Here is a 13,357-nt window from a genome sequence, read left to right as displayed (position 1 = left end):
GACTTCTGTCTTGACAGATGTTTGTTGAGATATTTTCTTGCCCAGCAGGCAGTATGTCATTTAGGTTTACTATTGCAACTAACATCAGAGTAATGTCTCATGTAATTTTCTTTTTTAGTTAGGTTTTGTAGGCAAATTACAATACCCATATATAAGATGCCACGACTTTATTGAAACAGAAAGCAACTAAGATCTACAACTCACTGAGAGAACAAATATAGTACACCGTTCACACACTCATTGAGTGTACATCGCAATTCACCTGGGGAGATATATATTCCCTCACAGCCCCCACCCCTAAAAGTGCAGAGCACTGGGAATATGGGGTTACATGAATCTGACTTATCTATCAGCTCTTGAGTGAACCACCTTTGACTGTGATGACTTGGTGAGAGGAGTGATCACTTGCGAGCCTTGTGTGAGGTGCACAGGTCTAGGATCATGACCTACACAGGTTTGTCTTCCCACTGAGATTTTGCTGCCTTTCCCATTTTGCAGAATCTCAAATATGTGTTCACTTTGCTCCAAAACCTGGTAGCATCCTGTGAACAGGGCCTGAAGAGGGGCCCCTCGTGAAATTTTTGTGCAGCATGATGTGCAAACAATCTGTTCATGCCTTGTGCAAGAAAATAGGGTGTGAGCCTTGATACACAGCCAGTGACTGTTGAATCTTAGCCATATGATCCCGAATCCTCTGTACCGACAGGAGTGACTCCATTTGGTCCTGCAAAGTTGAGAAACTCTCCTGGGGTCCTTAATGGCTCTCTGTATACCAGCTCAGCCACAGAAGTGCTAGTATCAGCCTACGATGCCACCTCTCCATCAGTATCACTGCTGGATAGATTGTAACTGGTGTTGCGGTAGTGCGTGAATATGTACAATTTAGTCAGCTCACTGAACACGGTGGATTCAAACTGTGTGTCGTAATGTGCAGGGGATAGCCAAAGCGTACCAACCAGTGCTTGTCAAATGCCTTTGAAACCGTCTCAGCTAATATGTCCAACAGTGGCATGGCCTCTACCTTTCTTGTGCACGTATCCATCAATGTGAGCAAGTATCTGTAATTACCAGAAAGTGGTAGTGAACCCACAGTGACAAGATGGATATGTCCAAATGTCACTGATAGACCTGAAAAATACCCAACCTTACCGTGGACATGACGTCCTGCTTTACACCATTGGCAGTGGAGGCAGGAGTTGGCCCATTTGCCAAAGTCATTCTTAACTGATGACCACACAAAATGTTCCATTATCATCTTGACAGTGGTGTTCTGCCACAGGATGCACCAGATTGTGCATGCTGTTGAGAGACGTCGCATCATAACTTGACATTGCTAGCTGGTACCTCAACCTGGTGTAATCGCAGACTTGAAAACTGATCAGTCCGTAAGCATTGCAGCTGATGATTTGCCATATGTACCTTGGTTAGGTTGTCGTATTTCAGGATCAGAACTGCACCACACACGCATGAGAGGTAGTTGGCCGCTACGTTTTCAACTCCTTGGATGTGTCAAACATCCATCATGAACTGGCTAACAAACTCAATGTAACTGAAGTGTCGAGGTGAGCAATTATCTCGTGCATTCTGGAATGTGGGTGCCGTTGGCTTGTGGTCCATGTGAATTGTCACTAGATGAGCGTTAATGTAAGGAAGGAAGTGCCTCACACTCTCATAAATTACCAGCAATTCCCTATTGTATGTGCTCCTATTTGTTTGTTGTGGCAGTAGCTTCTTCAAAAAACAGCTAACAGCCGCCGACAGTTGTCCATTTTCTGGTGTAGTGGGACCCGGATTGCAGTCTGACAGGCATCGACTACCATAGCTTATGGTGCAGATGGTACTGGGTGGGTGAGAGATACTACTTGCTCAAGACTGTTTTGCGAAGTGCACGAGGCCTTGTCCTTGTCCAAAGTCTACTTCAGTAAATGCTTCTCTTTGGTGTAGTGGGCGGCAGGCGTGCCCATGAGAGGTGTCTCAATGACTGCTGTTGCTGGTAAATGGCGGTGATAAAAATTCACCATGCCTAAAAGCCATCATAGTTGTTGGTAATTCTTCGAACATGGCACCTCTCGCAACAAAGCCAACTTTTCTGGCATTCGAGAGATCCATTGCATGAAACTCCGTAATCAAGGAAGCTCACTTCACTTTTAACCACCATGCAGTTTTTGTTCAGTACCACACTGTAATCTTGCAACCTTTGCCATACCTCAGCCACGTGCCTTACATCAGCAGAGAATACCAAATTGTTGTGAATCATACTGAAAGATCATAAAGATACACAAAACAAAATTACAATTCCTGCAGCACTTTGTCGATGAACCGTTTCAAGGTCTGAGCTGCATTTTTAAGTCCAAAAGGCCTGCGCAAGAACTCGTAGTGAGAAAAAGGAGTGATCACTTTTGTCTAGGAAACGGCCATAGGAGCTACAAGAATTTGGTTGTAGGCTTTGCAATGGTCCAGGACTTTAAAAACTGTTGCACCAGCCAAAGCATATGTGAATTCTTGAATATGTGGAATAGAATATTTGTCTGGAATGGTCCTGGCATTTAACTCGGGTAATCCCCCCCAACAATGCCATGCACCATATTTCTTCTGGTCCATATGTAGTGGGGTTCCCAGGTACAGAGTGCTGTATGATACTGGAACGCAACATCTCTTCACAAGCTGTTTTAATATCCAACATTTTATCTGGCACAATTCTATGGATGTGCTGCCCAGCCGGCAGCCCTGGGATTGCATGTATGTAGTGTAACATCTTGTGTAGTAGCATTGATGCCTGCGTGTGCAATAGCATTGATGCCTGCGGAATGGGCTGTCAATGTACCACTATATTGTTGATGTGGTCTATTGTACTGTCTGCAGAACTGTTTAAAACCCCACTGACTTTGTTTCTGTTGGCTCCACGTACGAGCCGCGCCTAAGATGAATCCCTTGACATGGAAAAAAAGTGTGAGGAAATCTGCTCCTAAAGATAGGTGGGGAAATGTCTGCCACGGTAAAAATCCACTTGAAAGGAGTAGCAAAACAGATGTCAATTATCAGCTCATTGCAACCCAGTGAATTATTGTCGGCAAACAGCTGCAGTGTCTCTGGCGCTGTCATGTCCAGTACGTACGAGGTTAGGAGATTGCTGACTTTCGAACCAGTGTCAACCAGGAACGCTAACCCAGATCATCTGCCGGTAATAGGCCACCAGTTTGATGTTCTGACACATTTCTGTTGAGCTGCCAATTGATTTGCGAGGGAAGGGTGTATTAATATTGCACTGCGGTCCAGGAATACAGCTAGGCGGTGTTTCATATGCTGTCAGCACCACTTGTGGGGTGTTTTGGTCTGAGGTATCTATTGTGGACCACTTTTGCCATTTGAGTAGCCATATGGTATTGTGCACTCCATGACCTGCAGCCCAAACCACTTGTGATAACAACAGATGGCCAAAGTGCCATCTTTAGAGTGGATGTGGTCCTGAGCTGGGGGATTTGTAGAATGTAGTTCGCACTGTCATCTGTCTGAATCCATCCGAAGCTCCAACACCTGCAATCGGTTGACCATCTTTTAGCCACAATGGCACTACCACTCAACAATATCTATATTCTCCTGATGCCTCCAATGCCTGACTGTTGGTGTTACAGCCATTACAGCTGCCAAGTCTAATGTGCTGTTTGCTATCTGCAACAATTTATCCAAGGGCTGCCACTGTGACAATGTTGCTTGTCATGTGGTCTAAATTACTGACTGCCAATGTAAATTGCTCATGGTCCTCTGTAATCATCCGTTGGGCAAAAATACTTGCTAAAATTGCAAAATCAGATCTCAGGATTTGCAGATCTACATCTACATCCATATCCATACTCCGCAAGCCACATGACAGTATGTGGCGGAGGGTACCTCTATCGGTTCTCCCTTCTATTCCAGTCTCGTATTGTTCGTGGAAAGAAAGATTGTCAGTATGCCTCTGTGTGGGCTCTAATCTCTCTGATTTTGTCCTCATGGTCTCTTCGCGAGATATACGTAGGAGGGAGCAGTATACTGCTTGACTCTTCGGTGAAGGTATGTTCTCGAAACTTTAACAAAAGCCTGTACCGAGCTACTGAGCATCTCTCTTGCAGAGTCTTCCACTGGAGTTTATCCATTATCTGCATAATGCTTTCGCGATTACTAAATGATCCTGTAATGAAGCGCTCTGCTCTCCGTTGGATCTTCTCTATCTCTTCTATCAACCCTATCTGGTACGGATCCCACACTGCTGAGCAGTATTCAAGCAGTGGGCGAACAAGCGTACTGTAACCTACTTCCTTTGTTTTCGGATTGCATTTCCTTAGGATTCTTCCAATAAATCTCAGTCTGGCATCTGCTTTACCGACGATCAACTTTATATGATCATTCCATTTTAAATCACTCCTAATGCGTACTCCCAGATAATTTATGGAATTAACTGCTTCCAGTTGCTGACCTGCTATATTGTAGCTAAATGATAAGGGATCTTTCTTTCTATGTATTCGCAGCACATTACACTTGTCTACATTGAGATTCAATTACCATTCCTTGCACCATGCGTCAATTCATTGCAGATCCTCCTGCATTTCAGTACAATTTTCCATTATTACAACCTCTCGATATACTACAGCATCATCCGCAAAAAGCCTCAGTGAACTTCCGATGCTATCCACAAGATCATTTATATATTTTGTGAATAGCAACGGTCCTACGACACTCCCCTGCGGCACACCTGAAATCACTCTTACTTTAGAAGACTTCTCTCCATTGAGAATGACATGCTGCGTTCTGTTATCTAGGAACTCTTCAATCCAATCACACAATTGGTCTGATAGTCCATATGCTCTGGCGTTGTTCATTAAAGTGTTGTGGCCCTTAGCTGTTACCGTGGTGTGGATGACATGATTGAGACAGATGGCAGACACATAAAACATGTGGGTGCATTCCCAGCATGGAGCTAGTAAGTTTGCTGTACCAGAGCTGTCTTTACTCCTTGGTGTAAAAACTTCCAGAACTTCAGTCTGCCATTATAACTGCCAGATCTCCTCGCCAGTCATATGAGCATAGTTTCTCACTGAAGAGCCGTCTACATAGCTCATTAACATGCCTGCGTCCATTGGTCACATATCTGAAGGGTAGCAACTCAAGAACTCTGTCTGCTTTTATAGTTTACTTCTTCAGTTAGTGTTGCTAGGATGTGTGCATGCTGTGTGTGGATGCAGGATGTGCTGGTCACAGCCCGCAAACAGCTGAATGCGCTTTTGGATATGGCCAGTCACCTGCAGGCTGCTGCCTCAGGGTGTAGCGGTCATGGAGAATCTGGCACATCGCATGGGGCACCTCAGGTGTCGCTTGTTTTGTCGATGTGCTCTGCTTCTGAGGCGCCTCCTAGTGCGCTTAATGTGGTGGATCCACTCTCACAGTAGGGTGAGTGGCAGGTGGTTACTAGAGGCAGAGGGCCAGTGTGGAGACTGGCTTCTTGGCTTCACTCATTCACCCTGCGAGTGGACAGGTGGCTGCTCCTTCTGCAGGGTCCGAGCAGGAACACGGGGGATAGGGGTTTACTAGTTATCAGGAGCTCCAATGTTATGCATGTTATGGAGCCCCGTAGACTGATACTGTTCAGGGCTGGGAAGAAAGCCAATGTGCACTCGGTAAATCTGCCAGGGGGGCTCATCTGAGATGTGGAGGCAGCCTTGGCTGCGGCTATTTAACGTACAGGGTGCAGTCTGTCTGTTGTGGCTCATGTCGGCACCAACGATGCCTATCGCATGGGTTCAGAGGCGATCCTCAGTTCTTACAGGTGGCTGGCAGAGGCGGTTAAAACTGTTGGCCTTGCACATTGGGTGCAAGCAGAGCTCACAATTTGCAGCATTGTTCTCAGAGTTAATCGGCATCCTTTGGTTTGGAGCCAAGTGGAGGGTCCCAATCAAAGGCTTTGTCAACTCTGTGATGGTCTTGGCTGCAGATTTTTAGACCTCCGTTATTGTGTGGGGATTTGTAGGACTTACCTTGATAGGTCAGGTGTGCACTACACAAAGGAGGCAACTACTCGGGTAGCAGAGTACTTGTGGAGTGCACATGAGAGTTTCTTAGGTTAGGCAGTTGTTTGAGGTGCTCTAATGGACATTCGTCAGTCGATATGCAGCAGGAGAATTCAAATGTGGTTCAGTATAAAGACACTTCGACTGTCGTAAATTTATCAGCAAGCTGTCAAAGTATTCATAGTAAAGTTCCCAAATGTACTGCTCTCCTGGAAAATTCTAATGCTCAAATTATTCATGGAACTGAGAGGTGACTGAAACTCAAACTGGAAAGCTCTGAGATATTTAGCGAACCATAGAACATTTATCGGAAAGACAGATTAGGTGCCATATGAGGGGTAGTGTTCATTGCAATGGGCAAAAATATTGTCTCTAGTGAGGTAGAGATTGAATATGATGGTGAATTTATCCAGTTGCATATAACAGGTGTAGGTGAGACCAAACTCATTTTTGGATGCTTTTACCAGCTATCCGCTTCTGCTGTGACAGTTATGGATGCATTCAGAAGGTGTAGGGTCAATAGTGTGTAAATGTCCAGATCATGTAGTACTAGTTGGAGGCAACTTTAACCTACCGAGTATAGATTGGGATATCTATGGATTCATTGCAGGGGTACAGACAGACAGTCATGCAGAATACTTTTGAACACAGTTTTCAGAAAACTGTCTTGAGCAGCTAACTCGGCAGTCCACACACAATGGAAATATCTTAGCCCTTGTAGCTACAAGTAGGCCAGACTTTATCGACATTGTCAGTATAGAAAAGTGGATTAGCAATCATGATGACATTATAGTAACTATGACTACGAAAGTTAATAAATCAGTTAAGAAAGCAAGGAGAGTGTTTCTGCCAGAGAGATCAGATAAGAAGTTGTTAGCTTTTCACTTAGACAGTGAACTGGCCTCACTTGGTTCCAGTAAGATGGATGTAGAGGAATTTTGGGCAAAGTTTAAGCCGATTGTAAATCATGGTCTGGAGAGTTATGTGCCTAGTAACTGTATAAAAGATAGAAAAGACCCACCATGGTTTAATAATGAAAATCGGAGGATATTGAGGAAACAGAGCTGTTGCGCTCTTGGTTGAAAAGAGAACGCACAAATGATGACAAGCGAAGAATAGTAGAAATTCAGGTATCTGTGAAAAGATCAATGCACGAAGCCTATAACTACTATCACTGTCACACCTTAGCAAAAGACCTGGCAGAGAACTTGAGGAAATTCTGGTCTTACGTAAAATCGCTTAGCGGGTCTAAGGCTTCCATTCAGTCCCTTGTTGACCAGTCTGGTGTGGCAGTTGAAGATGGCAAAATGAAAGCCGAAGTTTTAAATTTCACACTCAAGAAATCTTTCACACAGGAAAATCGTCATTTGATCATCGGACAAACTCCTGTATGAACGACATAGTAATAAGCATCCCTGGCACATCCCACAACTGAAAGATTTGAAAGTAAATAAATCACCAGGTCCAGATGGAATCCCAGTTTGATTTTACAAAAAGTACTCTATTGCATTGGCTCCTTACCCACCTCGCATTTATCATAAATCTCTCACCCAGCACAAAGTCCCAGGAGACTGGAAAAAGGTGCAGGTGACTCCAGTGTATAAGAAAGGTAAAAGAACGGACCCACAAAATTACAGACTAATATCCCAAACTTCCATTTGCTGCAGAATCCTTGAACATATTCTCATTTCGAGTATAATAAACTTTCTTGAGACTGAGAACTTTGTATCCATGAATCAGCATGGTTTTACAGAGCATCGCTCGTGCAAAACATGGCTTGCCCTTTTCTCACATGATAGATATACTGCGAACTATGGATTAAGGGCAACAGGCAGAGTCCATATTTCTAGATTTCTGGGAAGCATTTGACACGGTGCCTCATTGCAGCTGTTAACACTTTCGCTGCGGCATCGGTGCAGGCGCGCAACTCTCCAGTGCGGCCCGGCAACCTGCGAGTGCGGGCCGGTAACACTCCGAAAGTGCAGCTACCGCTCGTAACCGACGCTCCTAAGCACACCTGAGTTACAGGCTGACGTAAAGACCTTGTAAGATCTGTATGGTCATGTTATACACTGACTTAATGATGACACCTTAGATGCATTACTTCAAATAAGCTTCGACTGTATTGTGGTCTTGTTTTAAAGTCTGTTTGCTGTCTGACACCTATACGGGTCACACAGGCGTCATTCAAACGTTCATTAGCCGCCATTACGAACAATATACATTCGATAACTGATAACAGAAAACAAAAGTTTACACGCTATGATGCTAGCTTAGACACTGCAACTAGACTGAGTAATCCGATAGTGAGCGCGGACGCTTATAAGCGTCAGCTGCACTGGCTCATGGCTTGTTGCGACGCTTATAAGCGTCAGCCGCAGCGAAAGTGTTAATGAAGGTGAGAGCATATGAAATAAGTTCACAGATATGTGAGTGTCTCGAAGACTGCTTAAATTATAGCACCCAGTATGTTGTCCTCTATGGCGAATGTTCATCAGAGACAAGGATATCATCAGAAGTACCCAGGGAATTGTTATAGGACTGCTGTTCTCTATATACACAAATTATTTGGCAGACAGGCTGGGCAGCAACCTGCAGTTGTTTGCTGATGCCATGGTGCATGGTAAGGTGTTGAAGTTGAGTGACTGTAGGAAGATACAAGATGACTTAGACAAAATTTACAGTTGGTGTGATGAATGGCAACTAGCCCTAAATGTGGAAAAATGTAAGTTAACGAATATGAGTAGGAAGATCAAACCTATAATGTTCGCATACAATATTGCCAGTGTCCTGTTTGACACAATCAAGTCATTTAAGTATCTGGGCATAAAACTGCGTAGCAATATGAAATGAAATGAGCATGTTAGAACTGTGGTAGGGAAGGGGAATGGTCGACTTCGCTTTATTGGGAGAATTTAGGAAAGAGTGGTTCACCTGTAAAGGAGACCACATACAGGTGGCTAGTGCAACATCAAGCAATTCAGAGGTAGGCTGCTAGATTTGTTACGGTAGGTTTGAACAACACGTAAGTGTTACAGAGATGCTTTGGAAACTCAAATGGGAATCCCTGGAGGGAAGGAAACGTTCTTTTTGAGAAACACTGTTAAGAAAATTTAGAGAATGGGCATTTGAAGCTGACTGCCGAACAACTCTGCTGCTGCCAACTTACATTGCATGTAAGGACCATGAAGATAAGACACAAGAAATTAGGGCTCATACAGAGACACATAGACAGTCGCTTTTTCCTCCCTCTATTTGCAAGTGGAACAGGAAAGGAAATGACTTGTAATGGTACAGGGTACCCTCCGCCACGCACTGTATGGTGGCTTGCAGAGTATCTATGTAGATGCCGATGTAGATATAACAAGTTTGCCATGTCATCCGTATTGTAACGTGCCGGGCTTTATCCTTGTATTAGTGCCACTTAAAGTTCACGTCACAACCGGATGTATTGAAACATTTCCTCACCCAGTAGATAGTGCACAGTGTTCCCGACCTACCTTTCTTTGCTTATTCAATATTGCCTTCCAGGTAGCTGCATCTGTCTCACCTAAATCACACTGAAATTAAGACGCCAGGATCCTAGATTAAGTTTCCCAAAATCAAAAGTCAAGACCATATTCATTGTTGAACATTTATGACAACCACAGTGCGATTTATTTGTTATCACACACACACACACACACACACACACACACACACACACACAAAATTCATGTGACCAGGCCTCTTACACTTAATCGTCACATTAGGTAGGTCAAAAACTTCCAGTCTTTAACAATGTTCACAACTACACTTTTTTGGTACCGACCGGAAAAATTAACCAACTTGCCGCACTTCTGCTCCATGAGAATCTGACTGAGAACTGCACCAGCTCGGACCTTATATAGATGAGTGCTTGAATATTTGACTATTTCTGTTAATATATTATAATTTATAATTTCCCAGGGTTAAAATGATCCTTTCTAATTGGTTTTGAAGTTAACTATTGGGTTTTATTACTTAAATAACATGAGTGAGCTGTATCAATTTAAATACGCGGAACTAACTTATGCATCCGCAGTGGGAATTCCTGACTTATAACCGTGGCAGCCCTCTTGAACAATTATTTTAACTCATTCAGATGTACTTAATTCTTAATTAATGCACTTACAAAGTTGAGACTGGAGTCATTTTACGTAGAAAAATAAAGGTAGCAAAAGCATCGAAACAGATCTCGGAATTATTTAGTAGTTTGGTCACAATTGGCACTGAAAGTCATACAGGCTACAGATTTGGAGTCTTAATATCTATTTAACTAATAGACTTTAGGTTAATTTAAACACTTTGCTGGAATCAATAAAATTTAGGCTTTCTTTTGGATGCAGTCTTATAGCTGAATTCAATCTATTAGCTCACTCGAATTTTACTTAATATGTATTCCACAATATACGTCATTGTTCATAACTTTTAATAGGATGCATTTCCAATAAAACTAATTAGCTCATTACTTTCAGAATAGACATTAGAATGCACTGAAATAATAGATTTTACTAGGGGAATTTTATTTAAACTATTTCTGAATTCTGTACTATGTCGGAATCTGAGTAGTGGGAAAAAAAAATAAATAAAAATAAAAGTTCATTGCTTAACTAAGTTACTGAAGGGGTGTAAAACCAAAACAGGATAGCAGTGGGCAACCCTGCTTCGTTACAGTGTCTATGAAAAAAATAAAGCAAAACATGCCCGTACTTTCTGCTTGTGAACTATTTTCATCTTGGGGTCACCAAATATGTAGGCAAATTACAATACCCACATATAAGATATCTCAACTTTATTGAAACAGAAAGCAACTGAGAACTGCACCTCACTCAAGAAACAGTTGTGAGTCACCGTTCGCACACTCCAAGGAGTGGACATCGAACTTCATTTGGGAGCATTATTCCCACAGTTTTACATTGATTCCATCTCTAATGACCTAGCTTCATGCCAAGGGAAACTTCAGAATGATTTACAGTCAACAAATTTTGTAACCTGATCGTTATCATAGGATCTGTGCACATTACAGATCTGTCAGAAATTATGTCTTCAGTATGTGCAAATGAGAAGGTGACTACCAATAGTTTCCAAGGTCATTGAACATTGTTTTGAATAGTGACTCAGCAGCTATTTTGAGAATGATAACCTTATTTCCTCCTCTCTCTTTTCTGTTTGGCCTGATTTGTGTACTGTTAATCCTGTTAAATTTATAGATGCTGGTGTTCTAGAATACCTTGAAAACAATTCCTTTTTTGTGTTCTGTTCCTGGACCTAAGCAAAGTATTTGATACAGTGTCTCACAAAATTCCAATAGCTAAGCTTCAGAGTGTAGTAGTAAAATCAGGCTTTTTTGCAGATGATGCAGTTGTCTCTAATGAAGTACTATGTGAAAGAAGCTGCATAAATATTCAGTCAGATCTTGAAAAGATTTCAAATTGGTTCAGTGAATGGCAACTTGCTCTAAATGTTCAGAAGTGTAAAATTTTACACATCACAAAATGAAAAAAAAAACATAGTATCCTATGACTGTAATATCAATGAATCCCTGTTGGAATTCGCCAACTCATATAAATACCCATGTGTAACACTTTGTAAGGATGTGAAATGGAATGATCACATAGGTTCAGTCTTGGGTAAAGCAGGAGGCAGACTTCAGTTTGCTAAGAGAATACTGGGGAAGTGCAGTCAGTCTAGAAAAGAGGTTGCTTACAAATCACTTGTGTGACTGGTTCTAGAACATTGGTCAAGTGTGTGGGACCCATACCAAGTAAGACTAAGAGGGGATATCGAATGTATACAGAAAAAAAGGCAGCATGAATGGTCACAGGTTTATTTGATCCGTGGGAGAGTGTCAGAGATGCTGAGGAAACTGAACTGGCTCTTGAAGATAAGTGTAAACTACCCCGAGAAAGTCTGTTAACAACGTTTCAAGAACTGGCTGTAAATGATTACTCTAAGAATATACTACAATCCCCAATGTATCACTCACTTAGGGATCGTGAGGGTAAGAGTAGAATAATTACTGCTCACACAGAGGGTTTCAAAATCTCATTCTTCCCACACTGCATATGTGAATGGAACAGGAAGAAACCCTAATAAATGGTACAATGGTACTCTGCCATGCACTGTTTGTAGAGTATAGATGTAGATGTAGGCGGAGAAAGATGTGGAATGAAATGCAACAAAATTTGTTCAATTAGCTTATCTATCCAATAAGAGTCACACGGTAATGGTGAACAACTACACATCAAATGTTGTACATGTTTCCAGTGGAGTCCCATAGGATTCTGCCCTTGGGCCATTTCTATTGTTGGTATAACTATGAGACTGATTCATTGCTTCTCTGCCACAAAAATCTGTAACGTGTGTTTTCAACCAAACTCTTAGCACAGTTATTCATGATCCGGAGAAGATAAAGAAAATCTACATCTATGTCTATACTGTGCAAACCACCATAAAGTGCATGGCAGAGGATATGTCCCTTCAGTATCTCCATGACAGTCTCCCATGGATCAAACAATCCTGTGACCATTCATGCTGCCCTTCTCTGTATGCATTCAATATCCCCTGTTAGTCCTGTTTGGTAGGGGTCCCATATATTTTAGCAATATTCTAGAACCAGTTGCATGAATGATTTGTATGCAATCTGCTTTGTAGACTCATTGCACTTCCCCAGTTTTCTACCAATAAACCAAAGTCTCTGCCACCTGGTTTACCCACAAACGAGCATGTGTGATCATTCAATTTCATATCCCTACCAAGTATTACACCCAGGTATTTGTATGAGTGGCTGATTCCAACAGTGATTCATTGATATTATAGTCACAGGATACATCAATTTTTCTTTTTGTGAAGTGTACTGTTTTACATTTCTGAACATTTAGAACAAGTTGAAATCTTATCAAGATCTGACTGAATATTTATGCAGCTTCTTTCAGATAGTACTTCATTACAGATAAATGCATCATCTGCAAAAAGTCTGAGGTTACTGTTAATGTTGTCCGTAAAGCCATCAATATACAACATGAACAGCAAGGGTCCCAACATACTTCCCTGGGGCACACCCGAAGTTGCTTCTACATCTGAAGAAGACTCTGCATCCAAGATAACATGCTGTGCTCTCCCTGCCAAAAAGCCTCAGTCCAGTTACAAATTTCACATCATACCCCATATGATCATACTTTTGACAGTAGGTGTGGTACTGAGACAAATGCTTTTCAGAAATCGAAAAATACTACATCTACCTGACTATCTAAATCCAAGGCTTTAACTATGTCATGTGACAAAAATGCAATTTG

General features: G+C 42.2%; 1 protein-coding gene across 3 annotated transcripts in view; it reads left to right on the top strand.

Annotated features, from left to right (window-relative positions):
• Window positions 1-13,357, top strand: part of LOC124614071 — a 228,608-nt gene that overhangs the window by 71,587 nt on the left and 143,664 nt on the right. The gene's annotated exons all lie outside the window — the stretch shown is intronic.

The sequence above is a fragment of the Schistocerca americana genome, chromosome 4, assembly GCF_021461395.2.
Source record: "Schistocerca americana isolate TAMUIC-IGC-003095 chromosome 4, iqSchAmer2.1, whole genome shotgun sequence".
In the NCBI taxonomy this organism is placed as follows: domain Eukaryota; kingdom Metazoa; phylum Arthropoda; class Insecta; order Orthoptera; family Acrididae; genus Schistocerca; species Schistocerca americana.
This window is presented reverse-complemented; position numbering and strand designations above follow the sequence as displayed.